The sequence below is a fragment of the Hypanus sabinus genome, unplaced genomic scaffold, assembly GCF_030144855.1.
Source record: "Hypanus sabinus isolate sHypSab1 unplaced genomic scaffold, sHypSab1.hap1 scaffold_43, whole genome shotgun sequence".
Classification (NCBI taxonomy): domain Eukaryota; kingdom Metazoa; phylum Chordata; class Chondrichthyes; order Myliobatiformes; family Dasyatidae; genus Hypanus; species Hypanus sabinus.
The window spans coordinates 618,095-640,701 of NW_026781307.1; positions in this window are offsets into that span (position 1 = coordinate 618,095).

Sequence of the window (22,607 nt, forward strand, 5' to 3'; positions counted from 1 at the left end):
GGGTAACTTAGATGTGTGTCCGCTGATTGAATATTTCAACCTTATGGTTTGAAGCAGAATTAATAGTTCAGTGCGTGATAGCGATCACTGCGTTTCCCTGAAACTCTGATCTGCCACATGACGTTTACCTAGTATTATCTGCCTCTCATTTGTTTCAAAGTTTTATTTGATATCACTTGCCGCATCCAAATTTCACACGTTGGGGACGCAGTCGGACGATTTTATAGCCTCTTTAATGAGACTGACGAATTATTGGATTATCCTGTAGTGGGACTGTGACCATATAACAAATCATATAACAATCACAGCACGGAAACAGGCCATCTCGGCCCTCTTAGTCTGTGCCGAACTCTTAATCTCACCGAGTCCCACCTACCCGCACTCAGTCCATAACCCTCCACTCCTTTCCTGTCCATATACCTATCCAATTTTACCTTAAATGACACAACTGAACTGGCCTCTACTACTTCTACAGGAAGCTCATTCCACACAGCTATCACTCTCTGAGTAAAGAAATACCCCCTCGTGTTTCCCTTAAACTTTTGCCCCCTAACTCTCAAATCACGCCCTCTCGTTTGAAATCTCCCCTACTATCAATGGAAACAGCCTATTCACGTCAACTCTATCTACCCCTCCCGAAATTTTAAATACCTCGATCAAATCCTTCCTCAACCTTCTACGCTCCAATGAATTGAGATCTAACTTGTTCAACCTTTCTCTGTAACTTAAGTGCTGAAACCCAGGTAACATCCTAGTAAATCGTCCCTGCACTCTCTCTAATATACTCGCTTTTGATGGGATTTCTCTCCGATAATGGAATGACTTTACGCAGAATCTCCCGCCGGAACCCGGTCTGAAAAACCTGCATACATTGGATATGGGTGGGGGTCGGGACGTAGCTCCATTCGATGGCATCTGAGTGCTGTTTCCCTTTAGAGCAGAGTCACAGTGTCACAGAAAAAAAAACACAGCACAGAAGCAGGTTCTTTGGAACACCTAGTCCGCGCCGAAGCATTAAACCTGCCTCACCCCTTCCACCTGCACCCGGGCCATCGCCCTCCATACCCCTCCCATCGATGTATCTATCTAAATTTCTGTTAAATTTTAAAATCGAGCTTCGTGCAGCACTTGTCCTTGCTGTTCGTTCCACCATCTCACTACCTCCCGAGTGTAGAACGTTCCCCTCAAGTTGTTGCTGAACATTTCAGCTTTCACTCCGAACTCATGACCTCAGCGGAATCCGTCTGCTTGCTATTACTCTGTCTATAACCACTCATAATCTTCAGTACTTCTTTAAATCTACCCTCTAACGTTTACATGCCAAGGAATAAATTCCTAACGTAGCCAATCTTGCCTTATAACTCAGATCTGTACTGTTTCAACCCGATTCACTTGTTTTCTGCAGGAACGTGTCAAATTTCTCTTTCACGACCACATAAGCAGCATCGATTGCCTTGCCTTCATTAACGTTCCCGGTAACCTTCTCGAGAAACCCTAGAAGATTGGTTAGACAAGACCTGCCAGAAAGAGCCATACTGACTACTTTAATCAGTCGCTGTCTATCCAAATATTCATATATCTGGTCCCTGACAATACCAACCAGTAATTTTCCCACTATTGATGTCAGGCTTGAAGTCCATCATTTCCTGGTTATTTTAAGAGGTTTTAATAAACACAGAGGATCAAACTTATCTATACTCCACTCCTGCGTATCACACCTGTCGCTGAGGATGACGTAACAAATTCTATTCGGGCCCCAGAATTCTCTGCATTTGTCTCCCAAAGGGTCAAAGGGAACACGTTGTCAAGTCCTGGGGGTGTATCCACTCTAATTCAGTCGGTTGTGAGGAAGGCGAATCCAATGTTGGCATTCATTTCTAAAGGTATAGAATATAATGCAGGGAGTTGATGTTGAGGCTGTATAAGGTACTCGTAAAATCATACTTGGAGTATTGTGTGCAGTTTTGGGCTCCTTATTTTAGAAAGAATATGCTGACATTGGGGAGGGATCAGAGAAGATTCGCAAGAACGTTTCCAGGAATGGTAGGATTATACCGGATGAGGAACGTCCTGCAGCTCTGGGCAGTATTCGCTGGAGATCGGGAGAATGAGGGGAGAATCTCATAGAAACGCACCAAATGTGAAAAGGCCCGAAGAGATTAGCTACGGCAAAGTTATTTCCAATGGTGGGTGATTCTAGGATAAGAGCGCCCGACTTCAGGAGTGAAAGACGTCCTTTTAGGACTGAGATGCGGAGAAATTGCTTTAGTCAGAGGGTGGAAAATCTGTGGAATTTTTTGCCGCGTGCGGCTCTGGAGATCAAGTGATTGGGTGCATTTAGGGCAGAGATATATACGTTCATGATTAGTCAGGCATCAAAGCGTGTGGGTGAAGGTAGGGGAGTGGGAATGACAGGATGAAGTGGATCAGCCCATGATTGAATGGCAGAGCAGACTCAATTGGCCGAATTGCCTACTTCTGCTCCTATATCTTATGGTCTTATGGCCTTATGGTCTAATTCATCTCAAGACAGTAAATAACGTATCAATTGTAATCTGTATTGGGTCCTCGTTGCTGCCTGGTCTCAGTTCTATAGAGTCTGCGCCCATCATCTGAGTAAACACCAATGAAAGAGAAAACTCATGTAAGATCTCCGCCATCTGTTCTGTGTAGATGCATAGATTACTAGTCAGAGTTTTCAGGGGAGCAATTTTCTCCTTTGCAGTTCTTTGAGACGAGAGCAACTACTTCAGGCAAATGTGGTTTGATCTGTGGAATTCGTTGCCACAACGCGTAGTGGATGTTGCCATTGGGTGTATTTCTGGCAGAGATGAATATATTTTAGATGCCTACGTAGCTTCAGGATTACAGGACAAGCCAAGAATATGGATTTGGGGAAATAAAAGGAAACAGCCATGAGTGAATGTTGGAACACACTCGATGGCCAAAGGACCTAATTCTGCTCCCGCTGTATATCTCATTTCTTACCTTAACTGAATGAAGTCTCCTTCGCATCCCATATCAGGTTCTATAAAGACCCAGGGACAATTACTGACTCGTCCACTGAGATCATTACATTTGTCTTCAGCATTTAAATTTACAGTGAGTTTTCATTGTAGGAACTTTGGCCAGAAATGATTTGCTATCCTTTGTATTGCTAACTTGCTCCATTATCTCTCCTGGTTCAAGTCAAACCTGCGGTGTGGGCTTTATTGGAAAAAAGCTGCCTGGCCTGCTGTGTTCCACCAGCATTTTGTGTGTTTTGTTGTTTGAATCAGCATCTGCAGATTTCCTCGTGTTTGCTCATGATCTCTCCGATTCGTTAGACCTGCGGTGAGAGCTTGATTGGAAGAAAAGCCCACAACTGGAATCAAACGAAGACTGCAGGCGAGGAAACAGCAACAAGTGAACCAGCCCGAGGACTGAGAGCACCGACTGGAGAGAACCCTTCTGACCCCGAGCTACCTTTGATTCAGTCGGGAGAAAGTTTGGTGAGTTCTGGGATACAGTTTCCTCTCCAGTTCAGGTGCAAAACGCCCCTCTGCACGGGTCACTCCCTCCCTGGAAGCGAGCCTAATGCACCAAAAATCTTAATTCTTCCATGCTACAGCAAGTCTTTATCCACGTATTAAACCGCAAAATCGTCCTACTCTTATGCTCAAAATCTCGTGTCTCGGCTAGCAATCCTGAGATCACAACACTGGAGGCCCCGATCTTTAACTTAGCACATAACTCCCTGAATTCACGTGGCAGAATCTCGTCAGTCGTCCTATCCGTGTTTCCCCTCCCTCTTCAGTGTTCTCAGAACTCGATCCGAGCTATCCCGGACCCTGTCACAACGGAGACAGCATAACAGCCGCGAATCGTTCTCACCCAGAGCCTCCTGTCCGTTCCCGTACAAACGAATCCCCAAACATCGCGGCTTACCTCTTCTTCTCGTCTGAATCCCAGAGGCAGACTAAGCGTCAGAGACCCAACCACTATGTCCTTCCTCTGTTAGGTCACTCCTCAAACCACCCGCACCCCGACAGCATCCAAAGTGATATACCTGTTGCTCAGGGTGGGACAGCAGGGTAGTCTGTACTGGCTCCTTAACCCCTTTCCCCTTCCTGACTGGCACACAGTATCCTGTGACCTCCACCCTGGATGTAACTACCTCTTCTATGTGCCCTATCAGCCACACCTTCATCCCCCCGAATAATCGGGAGTTCATCCAGCTCCAGCTCCAGCTCCTTAACGAGGTTTATTTTCAAGCTGCTGCTGAGTGCGCTTCTCGCATTTGTAGTGGTTGGAGATATTTCAGGTTTTCCTTCATCACCCAAGGTGAGCACTGAACTGTGCTGCGTGTCGGCCCAACGTAGAAACTTGCGCTTTTTTCTCTCTGGTTCACTCTGAATCCTCTCTTTCCTGAGGCCTTGGAGACGCTAACGATCATCCCCCTGTCTCTGTCCACTCGGAAGGCGACCTTTGCGACGATGGCCGCTGCGCCTTTGTGCAAAGAGCAAAATCCTTGAATTTGCTCTCGCAAATTAATCCGAACCGCCGGTGGCCGCTGGTCAAAGCTCCATTTCGCTGCCGAGAAATGCCGCTGCCTTTTATACTCGTGAACTGGAACTGATCGAAGTTACCAGCTGGAGGCAGAGAGAGAGAAAGAGAGAGGTACAGGGAGGGACGCGTTGGGGAACGAAGTGATATCAGACAACCGTACACTCATCAAAATATTTACTACTGTAACTTGATCTTGATATTCGATTGTCTCTGTGTTACTGTAACGCAGGTCTTATCTGAAAAAAAAGCAATTATCGTCAGTGGGCACTTGAAGAAAGAAAAGAAAGCATCGCTTCTCCCTCAGAACAAGGAACGAGCTCTTGCTTTTTCAGAGAATGGAGAGAATGCGAAAATATATCGTCTTAGCTACTGCGTACATTGTCTGTAAGTCTGCTTTCTGAATTAAAGACCACGGTAAAAAACTTGTGAAATGTTAAAACGATTATGCGCTGGGACCTTATTTCATCACTGATCCTTATTCATAATGTAGATCCTGAAAGAGGAAGGGCCGGTATTTCCAGTTATTACAAGGAACACGCTCCCCGATCCATTCCGTCCCTGTTCAGAAGATTCAGCAAAATCAGACATTGCACTTTCACTAGAACTCCAAATTCTAGACGCGAAATCGCAACTTCTCCACTCCAGTTGGGAACATACTTGCTAATTTTCTGCAAAATCCAGATAGGATTCATTCGATCACCAGACGCCTTCAAGTCACTCTCCTGGGATTTGTCCACCCACCTGGCAGCAACCCGTCCTAAACCCGGTCACGTCAAGTCTGCTCCCAGCCAACGCGGTGGGAGCGTGCATGAATTTCCTACGGAAACGAGCGCATACGGCAGATAAGGCACCCACACTCATTTAGCTCAGTGTTCGACAAGTCGGCCCCATCTGTAACTGATCAGTTCCAAGTTTGCAGTGCGTCGCGCCCATTCTGAGCGTCAGGAGAGGGAGAGAGGCGGATTGGGTGGCCAAGCTTGCGGCAGAGTCTAGCGGGTCCACACCCTGTTCAGGATCGGAGTGTGATGGGGAAGGTTCTGATTCATTTCCAATTCACACTCTGATACAACGTGCTAAAATAAAGTTCCTGATCCAAATCCCACCCCCTCTGGCCTCAGTTTGCTAGTTTCAAACTTAAGTACGTCTGGAACCTTCGCGTTGAAACGCTTGTCCGGTCTAATAATAATAATAATAATAATAATAATAATAATAATAATAATAATAATAATAATAATGATAATAATAATAATAATAACAATAATAATAATAATAATAATAATAATAATACTAATAATACTAATACTAATAATAATAATAATAATAATAATAATAATAATAATAATAATAATAATAATAATAATAATAATAATAATCAGATGTTTAAGGGAGGAGGGAAGAGATGTTCTGAGAAGATTAAGTGGAACTGATTTCACACAGCGAGTGTTGAGAACAGGGAATGCACTGCCGGAGAGCATGATGGGAACAGAGTCGCAGAAGTCCCTAAAGACGAGGATCATCTTTGTATGAATCTCTCGTTAATACCAGGACCACACCTTTGGAAGGATGGAATAGCACAGGGTCCAGTGGGAAGGGCCCGAGTCCACCTGTGTGGCAAGATTCGATCCTTTGATTGCTTTCCCTGAAACACAGAAGTTAAAAGGTTCATGGCTGAAACATATCAGAAAGGAATGTTATTTTACAATAGACCGCAGGAAACCCTTCCCCATCTCAGAAGCAGGTAAAATAGAGGTCAGAGATAAAAGATTTAGAGCGATCCTCCGGGATCCATTCTTCTCCCAGTGAGGAGTGAGCATCTGAAACACACTGCTGGAGAGAGCAGAGGAAGTGGATTTATTAACATCAACTAGGAATTGTCCCGATATACAGTTGAATCATCCAGGCTTAGCTATATACCGGGTAACTGCTGGAAGATGGGGTTGATCCAGGCGGGTGCCCAAAATTCGTCTCTGCAACAACTGGCGTCAGGGAGTCTCAGTGTAATACAGCACCGAATCAACCGATTCTTCAGGTCAACAAGCCGATCAGAGTTTGATCCGTTTCCCTCCAGAAATATCCTCTCTTAGTTTATTCGCTCGTTACGTGTCGCATCGTATCATGAGACCGATCGTGGTCCAGTTATTACGATTACTCTTGACTTTTTTTCCTAACGAACTGTTTGCCTTTGAATTCTTCTAGGCAGTACCCATACAGGCCGAGTGACCACAGACATTACTATCCATCACCTGCTCCCATGGTTTTACATGACCCCGATCGAGGAGCTAAGCAGGTGCTTCGCCTTTGCCCCGGGAAATCTGCAGGCCAGCGAAGGATGGGGAGCTTTATGCCTCCTTTGGTAGAGACCAATCTTTCAAATATCCTCAGTACCGATGACCCATCCAGTTCAGTTGGCAACATATTCAACGTGGTGTAAATACCCGGTTTCCTATTAAATCGCCCGCAGCCCCAAGCGCTCGAGTTCTTGATACACCAAAAATGGAGCAAGGATTATGTGCAGTGACGCTGTTTATGTGCCTCATGATTTTAAACAACTCTGTAAATCAAACTCCGTCTCGTACGGTCATCCGAATAGCGTCCTCTCTCGTTGAACCCTTCTGTATGACGTAGCCGTCTGATTCCAAGTTTCTGTCCGTTTCCAGATCGCGGGTATAATGACCTGCTCACCAGGAAGAGTGAGGGTGACGACATCCCGCTGAGTATGATGGAGAACTCTGCCGCTTACATCTACACCCAGAGCGACGAGTCCGACTTATTGGCCATCGAATATCTGGAAAAGGAGCGCAGGCATAAAGATAGCAATGTGATTGACGAAGCATGGAAGCTGGCAGTTAAACGACGACAAAAAGACCTGAAATATGTCCAAAGGCCCCACGGTCTCAAAGAAGAACACGTGGTGGCGTTAATTGCCTACACGCTTCTTGGTAATGAATCTAAGCAGTCCGGTAGGATTTATGCTGCACTCTACAGGCAGTTCAATGCGGCGATGAGGTTGTACGGGGCTAACGACTCCGTCTACGCGGAGAAATTTCGCTTCAAAAGTTTCCAGTACCTTCTATCCGTTGCCATCGACAGACTAAAACCGAGCTTGAATGAAACACGCCGGCTGATCTACAGAACAGTGAACAAAACTTTCACTGGGAAGGTGGGAGATAGAATAAAATTTGGCCAGTTTGCTTCGTGCTCTCTCCACACCGGGAATGAGCAATTCGGCAGTAAAACAATATTTAAAATTTACTCTCAGTACGGTGCCCAGATAGGAAAATACTCGGTTAACTACAGTCAGGAGGAGGTTCTGATTCCGCCGTATGAAGCGTTCAAAATCACGAGTTACGAACCGCGTCCTGACGGAGTTGATATTTCTCTCCAGACGGACGGTGTGGCTGGGATCCGAGTAAGGGTGGAGAGGGGCAGAGATGGCGAGATGAGGGTGCTGCGGTATGAGGAGACCTCCATGTCCTCGTTCCAGTTGTTTATCATCCTGACGCTGTGGGATCTATTTCTGCAAAGATATAGAGAGCGTATGGGGGTGGAGGGTTGGTGAACTATCAGGTTCGATACACACGTCCCATTTCTCCCGATTACTTTTTATCTGCTCCTTCGCAGTCTATCTCTGTCACTGAACAATATTGCCCCGTGGGCAAAGACGGATCTTGCAACAGCAATAGCTTAACTCAGGGGAAGACGATGCACTCGGTCGACTCTATATTTTGTTTCTCTTGTGCAAAATTCAGAGAACACAGAGAGTATGTCTGTGGTATTCTGCTGTGAGTCACCCCCGCCGCTGCACAGCCCAACGGCTTTCTATCGTTTGTCCCGCGCTGATGAAATCTGATCGAGGGAAGTGCAGACGAATGAACTGTGGGAGCTCTAAGGATGCTGGACAATACACAGCGACTGGCAAATCCCTGAGACCAGATCAAAGTACAGATGCTGTTTCAATTACTATCGTATTTTAGCACACATAGCCGCAGCAAAAATTGGTTCATGTAGTTGTGCTTGAGTGCTGGAGCGGGGGTGGGGGTGGGGGCGAAGGGGTGTGGGTGTTCATGCACGTCTGTATTTTGCACAATATCCAATAAAACACTGGAGTTTTAAAATCTCAGGAGATAAACAATTTTTGACATACTCCAGCCACGATTTATCTCAGACCGGTTATTGAGGACACTACTCAGGTTGTGAGAAACGGGTGACCAGATTATCGAAGAAAACCATTTCCCTTCACGGACGTCTTCTGGAGTACAAAGATAGTCCCTCATTCGCGGAACAATAACCCGCAAGCCGACTGGCACTGTCTATTTTACACCAGCCGATGCGAGAATAATAAAAAAAGGGGCGGGGGTTGTGATCTGTACAAACTGACAGGTGGGAGGCAAGAACAGGTGGCATTTCAGGTGGGTGTCTGAGGTGACGTGAATGAAGAAGCTGACAGATGGAAGAGGTGAAGGGTTGATGGTGCAGGGAGTCTAATGGGACAGGACGGTGGATCACAAGGTGAAGCGACGGAAGAGGGCAACCAATGAGGTGTAAAGGGGAGGAGGGGTGAAAAGCAGTGGTCATCGAGTAACCAGTGTGGGGAGAAGGTGAGAGTAGACGAGAAGTAGTCTCAAGGTAACTAGTGTGGGAAATGGAGAAATAGAGGTGGGGGTGGGGTTGTGGGATTATTACTGGAATGTAGATAAATCGATATATCATCATAATTACCAGAGAGCTTGTGGATGACGTAAATACAGGGCGACACGCACAGAATGCTTGAAGAACTCAGCATCTATAGAAGGGAACAAAGGCTCGACGTTCCGGGCCGAGACACTTCACAGGGACGCGAAAGAAAAGGCGGAAGCCGAGGAAAAGAAGCTAGAGTAGGGATGGAGTGTAATCTGAAAGGTGTGAGGTGCGTCCCAGTGGAGGAGGGGGAGTTGCTGTGAAGCAAATGGGAGAAGCTGGGGGGGCTTGAACCAACTACCGGATGGCAGCGACGGCAAAAGATCATGGCCTGTGTGATGGGCGGTACTGTGTGGGGTCTTTGATGATGGACGGTGTTGTGTGGGGTGTTTGTTGATGGACGGTGCTGTGTGGGATCTTTGATGATGCACGGTGCTGTGTGGGATCTTTGTTAATGGACGGTACTGTGTGGGGTCTTTGTTGCTGGACGGTGCTGTGTGGGGTGTTTGTTGATGGACGGTGCTGTGTGGGGTGTTTGTTGATGGACGGTGCTGTGTGGGATCTTTGATGATGGACGGTGCTGTGTGGGATCTTTGTTGCTGGACGGTGCTGTGTGGGGTCTTTGTTGATGGACGCTGCTGTGTGGGGTCGGCTCTATATTTTGTTCCTCTTGTGTCAAATTAAGAGATCACCGAGAGTATGTCTGTGGTCTTCTGCTGTGTGGCCCCCCATCCACTGCACAGCCCGCCGGATTTGTGTTCCTATTTTACACTCTCACCCCACTGTTGTTTGCACCGCGCTGATGAGATCTGATCGAGAGAAGTGCAGGCGAATGAAGTTTGGGAGCTCTCAGGAGGCTGGACAATACACAGCGACTGGCAAATCCCTGAGACTAAATCGAAGTACAAATGCTGTTTCAGTTACTATCGCATTTTAGCACACATAGTAGCCGCAAAAATTATTGGTTCATGTGCTTGTGTGTGAGTGCTGGAGCGGGGCAGCGGTGTGGTGTTCATCCACGTCAGTATTTTGCACAATATCCAATAAAACACTGGAGTTTTAAAATCTCAGGAGATAAACAATTTTTGACATACTCCAGCCACGATTTATCTCAGACCGGTTATTCAGGGGACTACTCAGGTAGTGAGAAACGGGTGACCGATTATCAAAGAAAAACATTAACCTTCACGGACGTCATCTAGAGTACAAATATAGTCCCTCATTCGCGGAACAATAACATTGTGTCTAAAAAACAAAATGAAATGCACATTTCACGCCAGCAGAGGGCGCTCGTGCACACGAACATTGCCGTAATGAATCAACCAATCACAAGACACAGGAGCAGGGTTCTACCCCGTACCCGCAAGCCGACTGGCACTATCTACTTTACACCATCCGATGCGAGAATAATGAAACAAAGGGGCGGGGGTTGTGATCTGTACAAACTGACAGGTGGGAGGCAAGAACAGGTGACACTTAAGGTGGGTGTCTGAGGTGACGTGAATGAAGACGGTGATATTTGGAAGAGGGGACGGGTTGAAGATGCAGGGAGTCTAATGGGACAGGGCCGTGGATCACAGGATAAAACGAAGGAAGAGGGCAGCAAATGAAGAGTAAAGGGGAGGAGAGGTGAAAAGCAGTGGTCATCGGGTATCCAGAGTGGGGAGAAGGTGAGAGTAGACGAGAAGTAGTCACAAATTAACTAGATTGGGAAATGGAGACATAGAGACAGGGGGTGGGGGGGATTATTACTGGAAAGTGGATAGTTCGATATTCAAACCATCATAATTACCAGACAGCGTGCGAATGACGTAAATACACAGCTACACGCACAACATGCTGGAAGAACTCAGCATCAATGGAAAGGAGCAAAGACTCGACGTTTCGGACCGAGAAAATTCATAGGGACGGGAAAGAAAAGTCGGAATCCGGGAGAAACAAGTTAGGCTAGGGTTGGAGTGCAATCTGGACGGGGTGGGCTGCGTCCTGGTGGAGGAGGGGGAGTTGATGTGTTGCAAGTGGGTCGGGCAGCAGCGATGAAGTGAGATACTGTGAGTTAGTAGATGGAAACATTAAAGGATGAATCTGATTGGATGACGCAGAAGCGGACGTAGGAAGGGAATGGGAAGAGAAGGGAGTCACGAATCACGTCACCCAATGTTCCGATATGCAAGAGTCAAATGAACTTTCATTCAAAACTGCACAGGTCCTACATCAGTCTCATATGAACGTTTTTCTTTTTCTTTCACATAGTCATGTATGTTTTCAAGGTGACATTTTATTGTCCTAGAATCTGCACTCTCACACACCACCCTGGGTGATTTACGATATTATTTTTAATTAACATAACATCACCATCTTCTCCACCTTATCTATCTTTTCGACACACTGTGTGTCATTGGACATTAAGCTCCCAGCCTTAATCTTTCATCCACGATTCCGGGATGCCTGCAGCATCGTGCCTGCCAATCTGCAAATGCGCTGGGAATTCATTTACCCTGTTCCCTACACCCCGTGCATTCTGGTACGATACCTCCAGTCCTGCATTCACCATTTACGATTTTTTCCCCTCATGCTCAACTTTATGAATCCTAACTTTGCACGAGGTCCTTCCACCATCGGCATCAGCTACCTGCTCTGACACTGTCCTTCTCGTCCCCCTGAAACTCTAGTGGAAGCAACACCGTGCAGCATTAATAAACCTTCCCGCTGGGATATGATTTCCTTCCAGTTCAGGTGCAAAATATCTCTTCTACATTGCAGGCGTCCGCTAAATTAGCTGATAAGAATGCTTTAATCCACAAGAATAAAGATCCGAAGAGCAGAATACTTGAAGGAAATTAGAGCAGAGAGTCAAGATGAACAGGAAATTAAATCAGAAGTTAGTGAGAAAAGTAAGGAGGAAGGAAAACCTGTGAAGGAGAGACAGTTTGGTCTTATTTGTAACTATTGTAAGACACCTGGTCACGTAATGGCTAACTGTTTCCGATTGAAGAAGGAGAAGGAAGCAGTCCCAAATGCTTGTGTGCAACACACTGAAACACCTGCAAGTCCACAGGGTTCAATAAATACAAATAAAGCTTTGTCAGAGTTTGACCAAGTTAAGAGGGGACATAATCATTTTATAACTGGAGAATTTGAATCCTTGAAAGAGGGATCGACTCCGGTGCCAATAAAAATCCTTAGGGATGCTGGAGCTTCTCAATTACTGATGTTAGAGAGTGAATTAAAGTTTAATGATGAGCCTGACTCTGGTGAGCCGTTGGGAGTGTCCGTATGTCTGTACATTTGCACAGAGTAAATTTAAGGTCAGGGTCAGTTACAGGAATTGTAAAAGTAGAGCTACAACCCAGCGTACCTGTAAATGATGTTTCTTTATTCGTAGGCAATTATTTCACAGATGGACAAGTTGTTCCTGAAGTGCATTTGACCATAAAGTCAGAGGAACCTCGGATGAGTTCCATCACGGATTCCTCTTGCGTTGTAACTCGAGCTATGGCTAAAAAGCTTGATGTGCAGAATGGGGTTGTTATCCACGACTGTTCAACTCGGGATTCGAAATTTCATCATGTATTAGAGAATTTCGTACTTTCATTGTTTGATCAAGATTATTGGAGTAAGTCTGGCCATGAAGAATTGTCTCTGTCTCGGAGAGAGATGATAGCAGAGCAGAGTAGAGACCCTGAGATTCTCAAATTAAAGGAACAAGCTGTCCCAGATAGTGAAATTGATAAGGTGCCAGAAGGATATTATTTTGAGAATGGAGTACTAATGAGGAAGTGGAGATCACCTACAATTCCTGCAATCGATGAATGGAAGGCTGTTCACCAGGCAGTTGTTCCTAAAGTTTATCGAAATGTTGTTTCAACTTTAGCTAATATTGTGCCCTTGTGTGGACATCAAGGGTTGAAGAAAACTGTGGACAAGGTTTTAAAGCATTTCTCCTGGCCTGGTTTGAGAAAAGATGTGGCGACGTTTTGCAGAACATGTAATACTTGTCAAATTGTGCGTAAACTTGATCAAGTTACTCCATTGGCCCCACTGCACCCTATTCCAGCATTTGGTGAACCGCTTCCCAAAATGCTAACAGATTGTGTAGGCCCATTACCAAAAACAAAAACTGGTTATCAGTACTTGCTGTCTATCACGTGGACTGCGTCTGGATTTGCAGAGGCAGTACCACTTAGGAATATAACTACTAAAACTGTAACAAAGGGCATTAAAAAATCTTTAATTTTTTTGGGTTGCCCAAGGAAATCCATTCTGATCAAGGTAGTCATTTCATGTCTGGATTCTTTCAACAGATAGTTTATACACTGGGAGGTAAGCAAATTACCTCGTCTGCATACCATCCAGAATCGGAAGGAGCCTTGGAGAAGTTTCATTCTACCCTCAAGGCTATGATTAGCACGTATTGGCTGTAAAATGAAAATGACTGGGATGACGGTATATACTTACTTCCATTTGCAGTACGAGCGTCGGTACAGATTGCATTAGGATTTAGTCGATTTGAACTTGATTTGGGATAGAGTTAGAGGACCTCTGGCCTTATTAAAAGAAGAATGGATTAATAAAGAGGTAGACACTAACTTGCTGGATTATGTTTTAAAATTTAAGGACAGATTACATAAAGCATATAGCTTAGCCAGGGAGTATTTAAAATCGGCTCGGGAGAAAATGAAATCCTGGTGTGATCGAGATGCTAGGATGAGGATATTTAAGCTTGGATATAAGGTGTTGGTTCATTTTTCGATGTAAAGGAATCCTTTACAAGCTAAATGTCATGGTCCCGATGAAGTTATGTCGGGAGTTAAGGATAAACACAGCAGATCGAAGAGGGCCAGCACAGCTTTTCATATAAATATGATAAACCCATATTATGAGAAGCAGTCTGCTACTTTGACCGTTGTGGTCAGTAACAATGAGTCTGATCTCACTGGGAACTTCATGGATGGTTCATCTGAAACTCATTCTAAACCCACCATTGTCTCTGCCAGATTACCTAACTCAACAACTCTGGAAAGTATTGATGATACATTAGCTCATTTACAGCCGGAGCAGAAGCAGCAAATGAAGCAATATATTTTTTTAAAATATAAGGATTCATTTCCAGACGTTCCCAGGAGCTTCCCATGATGTAGATGTTGGAGATGCCAAACCCATAAATAAAATGCATAAAGGATGAACATGGAAAAATGTGAAGATGCTGAGAAAGAAATTATGTAAATTTGAGCGAATAATATTACTAGACTTTCTAATTCGAATTGGAGTTCACCTGTGTTATGGTGCCTAATTAGACGGTAGTATTTGGTTTTGTACTGACTACATTAAGGTAAACACTGTAACGAAAACAGATGTGTATCGAATTCCTGGAGTGGATGATAGTGTGAACGAAGTTGGCAAAGCAAAGTTCCTTACAAAGATTAATTTGTTGAAAGGGTATTGGTGTGTTCCATGGACGGATAGAGGTAGAGAGCTTTCTGCATTTGTAACTCCATCTGGGTTATATGAATAGAATGTTCTTCCATTTGGGATGAAGAATGCCCCAGCGGATAATTAATTATGTGATTCAGGGGTTAAAAGATACAGTTGCTTATATTGACGATTTAGTTACAGGAAATGATACCTGGGAAGCACATGTTTCAGTGGTGGAGAAACCATTTGAAAGCCTTTCAAACGCTAACTTAACTATCAATTTAGCTGGAAGTGTGTTTGTTCATTCCACTGAGACTTACCTTGGTTAGGCCGTAGGTCCGGGCTTGGTTAAGGAAAATAGTTAAGGAAATAAATTAGACTCCAATTTAGCAACAAATTTTAATGTTACACGAGTGTGATATTTTGATAACTCATATTAAAGGCACATTATATGCGTTTGTTGATTTTCTATGTAGATCTTGAATGTACAATGCTATATTTTAAGGGAGTGATATTTTAAAATCTGTAACACTCCTACTATATAGTAATTTGCAATGTGCTGTACAATAATAGTATGTAGATTGAGTATGTTGTAAATCTTAATAATTTGTTTTCTTTCTAAATAGTTAATTGTTAAAATTTTGCTCATGACCGACCAATCGTTTTTTTTTTGGAGGGAGGTGCAACATAACCCGTGGGTATCTTTTGACTGTCTTATGACCATGATGTCACTGAGTATCTGGAGAGCAGGATGCAATTGTCTTGTGATGGTGGGGTGATGTAATTTCCTGCCAGTGTGAGGTCACATTATGTAATTTTCCCGCCAGTGAGAGGTCATGTGATAGCGTGTTTCTACGGGTATAAAATGGGAAAGCCTTGCTATGACGCAGGTCAGGTCGTTGTTTAATTCGTTAGTTACTCCGTTATGCTGTGTATTCGCCTCATGACGCAGTTTTAGTTTAAAGTGGAGTTTTACTTTCTATCTTACGTTTCAAAGGATATTGCTGGCAGTTTAGCAACAACTCTGCCAGTTTTAGTCCAGTCTGGGAATGAAGAATTTATTGAAGTACGGGGACCCGAAGGATCGAATAATGTTGGTGTTGTCGGCGTTAATACAGGATCGTTTTATTGAAACTTCGTTCAAAATCTCTCCTATTTGACTGCCTAAATCCTTTGGACTTTCGCAGTTATCGCTTTAAGAACTGTGTTCGCATTTATCGCTTTAAGAACTGTGCTCGCATTTATCGCTTTAAGAGCTGTTCGCATTTATCGCTTTAAGAGCTGTTCGAGATGACGTATAGCAGTTAACTTCCTGTTAATTTAGACGTTTGTTTACTTTTCATTTGTTGTTGAGCGGAGTTTAAATAAATGTTATATTTGTTTATGAAATACCTGTCTCAATTGTATATTCATTGCTGCTGTATCGTAACACAGCACACTGTAATATATCAGAGATCCAGTCATTTTAACGTTTAGAGTATTTCCATTTCTTGCTGAAGAGGAGTATTCGATGGATTCGATAAAACATAAGTGCGATGCCAGGCAAGTTCATAACCGGACTTTGAGCGCGTTAATCAGCAAGTTATCAACTGAACTTTGGTCAGGGTGTGTTCAGTTACTGTTAGGGCCCATAAGATTCAGGTGCACCGATTCGCTGGATACGGAGACAGGAGCGCAGCAGCAGGTAAGAACAGAGACTGTACGGGGAAATTTTATGTTGTTATGGTGATTGGGGATTCATCATTTACTGGAACGGACAGGAGGACGAGATTGGCGGGTGGTGTGTTGTCTCACGGGTGTCAGTGTCCGAGATACTTCGGATCGAGATCTCGGCATGCTGAAGAGGGAGGGGAAACATGGGTAGGACGAGTGACGAGAGTCCGCCAAGTGTATTCAGGGAGTTAGCTGCTAAGTTCAAGAGCCGGGCCTCCAGTGTTGTGATCTCAGCATTGCTAGCCGTGACACTAGATTTTGAGCCCAGGAGTAGGACTATTTTGCGGTTTAAAACGTGGATAAAGACTTGCAGTAGCATGGAGGAGTTAAGATTTTTGGTGTATCAGGCTGGCTTCCAGGGAGGGAGTGACCCGTGCAGAAGGGACGTTTTGCACTTGAATTGGAGAGGAAATCATATCCGAGAACTCACCGAACTTTCTCCTGACTGAATCAATGGTACCTCTGAGTCAGACGGGTTTTCTCCAGATGCAGCTCTCAGACCTCGGGCTGGTTCACTTGTTGCTGTTTCCTCGCCTGCAGTCTTCGTTTGATTCCAGTTGTGGGCTTTTCTTCCAATAAAGCTCTCACCGCAGGTCTAACGAATCGGAGAGATCATGAGCAAACACGAGGAAATCTGCAGATGCTGATTCAAACAACAAAACACACAAAATGCTGGTGGAACACAGCAGGCCAGGCAGCACCTATAGGGAGAAGCGAGTCTGACGAAGGGTCTCAGCTCAAAACGTCGTCAGCTCTTCTCCCTACAGGTGCTGCCTGGCCTGCTGTGTTCCACCAGCATTCTGTGCGTGTTGTACAGAGAAAATGAAGCAAGTTAGCAATACAAAGAATAACATGAGTTTACTTTATCATTGGTATTTACTCAGATAATGGGCACAGACTCTATAGAACTGAGGAAAGGCAGCAACGAGGTGATGGACCCAATACAGATTAAACTGAATATGTTGCTTACTGTCTTGAGACGAATTAGACCATAAAGTCATAAGACCATAAGGTATAGGAGCAGAAGAAGGCCATTCGGCCAATTGATTCTGCACTGCCATTCAATCATGGGCTGATCCACTTCATCCAGTCATTCCTACTCCCCTGCCTTCACACACACCCTTTGATGCCTGACTAATCATGAACGTATATATCTCTGCCCTAAATGCACCCAATCACTTGATCTCCAGAGCCGCACGCGGCAACAAATTCCACAGATTTTCCACCCTCTGTCTAATGCAATTTCTCCGCATCTCAGTCCTAAAAGGACGTCTTTCAATCCTGAAGTCGTGTCATCTTTTACTAGAATCCCCTAACATGGGAAATAACTTTGCCTTATCTAATCTCTTCAGACCTTTTCACATTTGGAACGTTTCTGTGAGATTGCCCCCTCATTCTCCCGAACTCCAGCGAATACAGCCCAAAAGCTCCCAGACGTTCCTCATATGGTTCAATCCTACCATTCCTGGGAAGATTCTTGTGAATCATCTCTGAACCCTCTCCAATGTCAGTAATTCCTGTCCTGAGAGCCCAAAACTGCACCCAGTACTCCAAGTATGATTTTACGAGTACCTTATACAGCCTCAACATCAATTTCCTGCATTATATTCTGTACATTTAGAAATGAATGCCAACATTGGATTCGCCTTCCTCACAACCGACTGAATTAGAGTGGATACATCCCCAAGACCCGACCACGTGTTCCCTTTGAGTGTTACGGTGTTTCAATGTGCCCACTTGCAGTATTTCTAATGTTAATACAATTTCAGTGCTGTCTTTTAAATTGCGTGGCTATCTGGATGTGTCTTTTTATTCTGCCTGCGTATCTATTTTTCCAGCAATATGCGGTGCAATACTGTAACAAATTGAAATGTGTTTGTTAATCATAATTAATATGCAGAGAATCTAACATTGTGCCAATTCAATCGTTCCCTCTAATTATTACTACTTGTTTACGGCTGCGGGGATCAACCATTCCTTTGAGCAGGAAATTATTACATGGTCAGAAAAACGTGCGGTACCTGAGATGAGTGTCCGCTGATTGAATATTTCAACCTTGTTTTGAAACAGAATTACTACTTCAGTGCATGACAGCAATCACTCATCTGTCCCAGGACGTTTTGCTATATTATCTGCCTCTCATTTGTTTTAAAGTTTTATTTGATATCACTTGCCGCATCCTAATTTCACACGATGGGGACGCAGTTTGACGACTTTATAACCTCTTTAATGAGACTGATGAACTATTGGATTATCTGGTAGTGGGACTGTAACATATACGCTTTTTATGGGAATCAGGATTTCACTCCGATAATGGAGTAAATTTACGCAGAATCTCCCGCTGGCGCCCGGTCCGTTTTGAAATGTTTTTGGAGGCACCGCAGTTTCTATGTAGTGCCCGATAATGCGTTTCCAGCAGCAGGAGGCGGAGCTTCCAGACTCTGGTCGTTACTGCTCCCGCTCCGAGGGAAACAGGCGTCGCCTTATTTAATCCTTTACTGGTCGGGCTGACACTGTCTGCCATTCCTACCTACCCTTCAGTAAGAAGGTTCCGGTGGGGATAATAGCAAGCTCAATCCACATTGCTGACTGTAATGAGTCGAAAATGGAGGAGATCCTTCCATTACCTCCACTGTTGCTGAGACTGGAAGGGGTTACCTTCTCCTTATTTCAGAACCGATGTCATTGAGTCAGGTGCAGTTCAAAGAAAGATTAGTACAATTAATTTTATGTGGAAGCATCTCTGGAGTTTCAGTTACTTTTCACTGACTTAAAGGTATTTTAATTGTCTATTTTATGCGTTGTTACTTAAAATATGGGAGGGTTTGATTGTATTCTGCCGTATTGGACAAAGGCGGGTCGTTGATGGTATTTGCTATGATTTAGATGAAGCTGAGGAGAGTTTAACTGCTGGTGTTTAGATAAATGAGATGAACGCCTGGACAGAACATGGAACATCACTCTGGGTATTGCCAAGAATGTGGAGAATATATTTACTGTTATCGGGGTAGCTGAAACAGGTGAAAGTAGATGAAATACTTTTTAAAGAGTGGGACTAGTATTATTTTGGAATTGACACCCTCAAAGGAAAAGAGAAGCAAAGATGTTTTTCAAAGTGCGGAATTCCGCAGATCTCAGATCGTTGCCACGCAAGGGTGTGAAGTTTTGCAGGCGGTCGCAGGGTGGCGCTGCTCTGCTCACAGTTCAACTGTGAGCAAAGAGTATGGCGGAACAGCTTTCAGAAAGCGAATGTTCTGTTACTAATTAAACATACCAGCAGCACTCTGAACAATTGGAGATCCGGTAAAATAAATATCTGGGCCAGTGGTCAATGCAGATCAGAAGGACGGCGGTCAAACCTAACAAATTCTGAGTACAGTGCACATGGGGTGGGGGTGCGTGGTTCCATTCGCTGGGTTCTGAGTGCTGTTTCCCTTTAGAACAGAGTCATAGTGTCACAGAAAAAAACACAGCACAGAAACAGGTTTTTTGGAACACCTAGTCCGCGCCGAAGCATTGAACCTGCCTCACCCCTTCCACCTGCACGGGGGCCATAACCCTCCATACCACTCCCATCGATGTATCTATCTAAATTTCTCATAAATTTTAAAATCGAGCTTCATGCAGCACTTGTCCCTGCTGGTAATCCCACCGTCTCACTGACCCCCCCCCCCCCACCGCCCCCGAGTGTACAACTTTCCCTTCAAATGGCTGTTAAACATTTGATCTTTCACTCCGTCCCATGACCTCAGCGGAATATGCCTGCTTACTATTACTCTGTCTGTAACCCCTCATTATTTTCAATACTTCTTTAAAACTCCCTTCTATCTTCTACATGTCCAGTACTAAAGTCCTAATGTAGCCAATCTTGACTTATAACTCACATCTGTACTCTTCAACCTGATTTACTTTTTTTCTGTAGGAACGTGTCAGATGTCTCTTTAACGACCACGTAAGCAACATCTATTACCTTGCCTTCATCAACGTTCCCGGTAACCTTCTCGAGAAACCTTAGAAGATTGGTTAGACAAGACCTGCCACAAAGAGCCATACTGACTACTTTAATCATTCGCTGACTATCCAAATATTCATAGATCTACATATTCATACATCTGTCTCCCAAAGGGTCACAGGGAACACGTTGTCAAGTCCTGGGGATGTATCCACTCTAATTCAGTCGGTTGTGAGGAAGGCAAATCCAATGTTGGTATTCATTTCTAAAGGTATAGAGTATAATGCAGGGAATTGATGTCGAGGCTGTATAAGGCACTCGTGAAATCATACTTGGGGTACTGGGTGCAGTTTTGGGCTCCTTATGTTAGACAGGAATTACTGACATTGGAGAGGGTTCAGAGAAGATTCACAAGAATCTTTCCAGGAATGGTAGGATTATACCGGATGAGGAACTTCTGGGAGCTTTTGGGCTGTATTCGCTGGAGTTCGGGAGAATGAGAGGGGAATGTCATAGAAACGTTCCAAATGTGAAAAGGCCTGAAGAGATTAGATACAGCAAAGTTATTTCCCATGTTAGGGGATTCTAGTAAAAGATGGCTCGACTTTAGAATTGAAAGACGTCCTTTTAGAATGAATGAATCGCGGAGCATACTCGATGGGCCGAATGGCCTACTTCTACTCCTGTATCTTATGGTCTCATGTCTAATTCGTCTCAAGACAGTATGCACCGTATCACTTGTATGTTGTATTGGGTCCTTAAACTCGTTGCTACCCTGCCTCAGTTCTATAGCGTCTGTGTCCATCATCTGAGAAAATACCAATGAAAGAGAAAAATCATGCTAGATCTCCGCCATCTCTTTTGTGTAGATGCATAGATTACTAGTCAGAGTTTTCAGAGGAGCAATTTTCTCCTTTGCATTTCTTCGAGACGAGAGCAACGACTTCAGGCAAATGTGGGTTTATCGATGGAATTCGTTGCCACAAAGGTTCCTGGATGCTACCACTGGGTATATATCTGGCAGAGATTAATTTATTTTAGATGCCTACGTAGCTTCAGGATTGCAGGTCAGGCCAGGAATATGTTGGGGAAATAAAAGGAAACAGCCATGAGTGAATGATGGAGTGCACTCGACGGCCAAAGGACCCAATTCTGCTCCCGCTGTATATCTCATTTCATACCTTAACTGAATGAAGTCTCCTTCGCATCCCATATCAGGTTCTATAAAGACCCAGGGACAATTACTGACTCGACCACTAAGATCATTAAATTTGTCTTCAACATTTAAATTTCCCGTGAGTTTTCATTTTAGGAACTTTGGCCAGAAATGATTTGCTATCCTTTGTATTGCTAACTTGCTGCATTATCTCTCTGGTTCAAGTCAGACCTGCGGTGTGGGCTTTATTGGAAAAAAGCCTACAACTGGAATTAAACCAAGAATGAAGCCGAGGGAACAGCAACAATTGAACCAGCCCGAGGACTGAGAGCACCGACTGGAGAGAACCCTACTGACCCCGAGCTACCTTTGATTCAGTCGGGAGAAAGTTTGGTGAGTTCTGGGATACAGTTTCCTCTCCAGTTCAGGTGCACAACGTCCCTTCTGCACTGGCCACTCCCTCCCTGGAAGCGAGCCTAATACACCAAAAATCTTAACTCCTCCATGCTACAGCAAGTCTTTATCCAAGTCTTTAGCAAGTCATTAAACCGCAAAATCGCCCTACTCCTGGGCTCAAAATCTCGTGGCACGGACAACAATCCTGAGATCACAACACTGGAGGCCCCGCTCTTTAACTTAGCACCTAACTCCCTGAATACACTTGACAGAATCTCGTCAGTCGTCCTTTTCCGTGTTTCCCCTCCCTCTTCAGTATTCTGAGAACTCGATCCGAGTTATCCCGGACACTGACACAAAGGAAACAACATACCACCCGCGAATCCCGGTCTCGCCCACAGAGCCTCCTGTCCGTTCCCGTAACAAACGAATCCCCAAACATCGCGGCTTACCTCTTCTTCTCGTCTGAATCCCAGAGGCAGACTAAGCGTCAGAGACCCAACCACTATGTCCTTCCTCTGTTAGGTCACTCCCCAAACCACCCGCACCCTGACAGCATCCAAAATGATATACCTGTTGTTCAGGGTGGGACAGCGAGGTACTCTGTACTGGCTACTTAACCCCTTCCCTCTTCCTGACTGGCACACAGTATCCTGTGACCTCCACTCTGGATGTAACTACCTCTTCTATGTGTCCAATCTACCACACCTTCATCCTCCCCACCGGAATAAACGGGAATTCGTCCAGCTC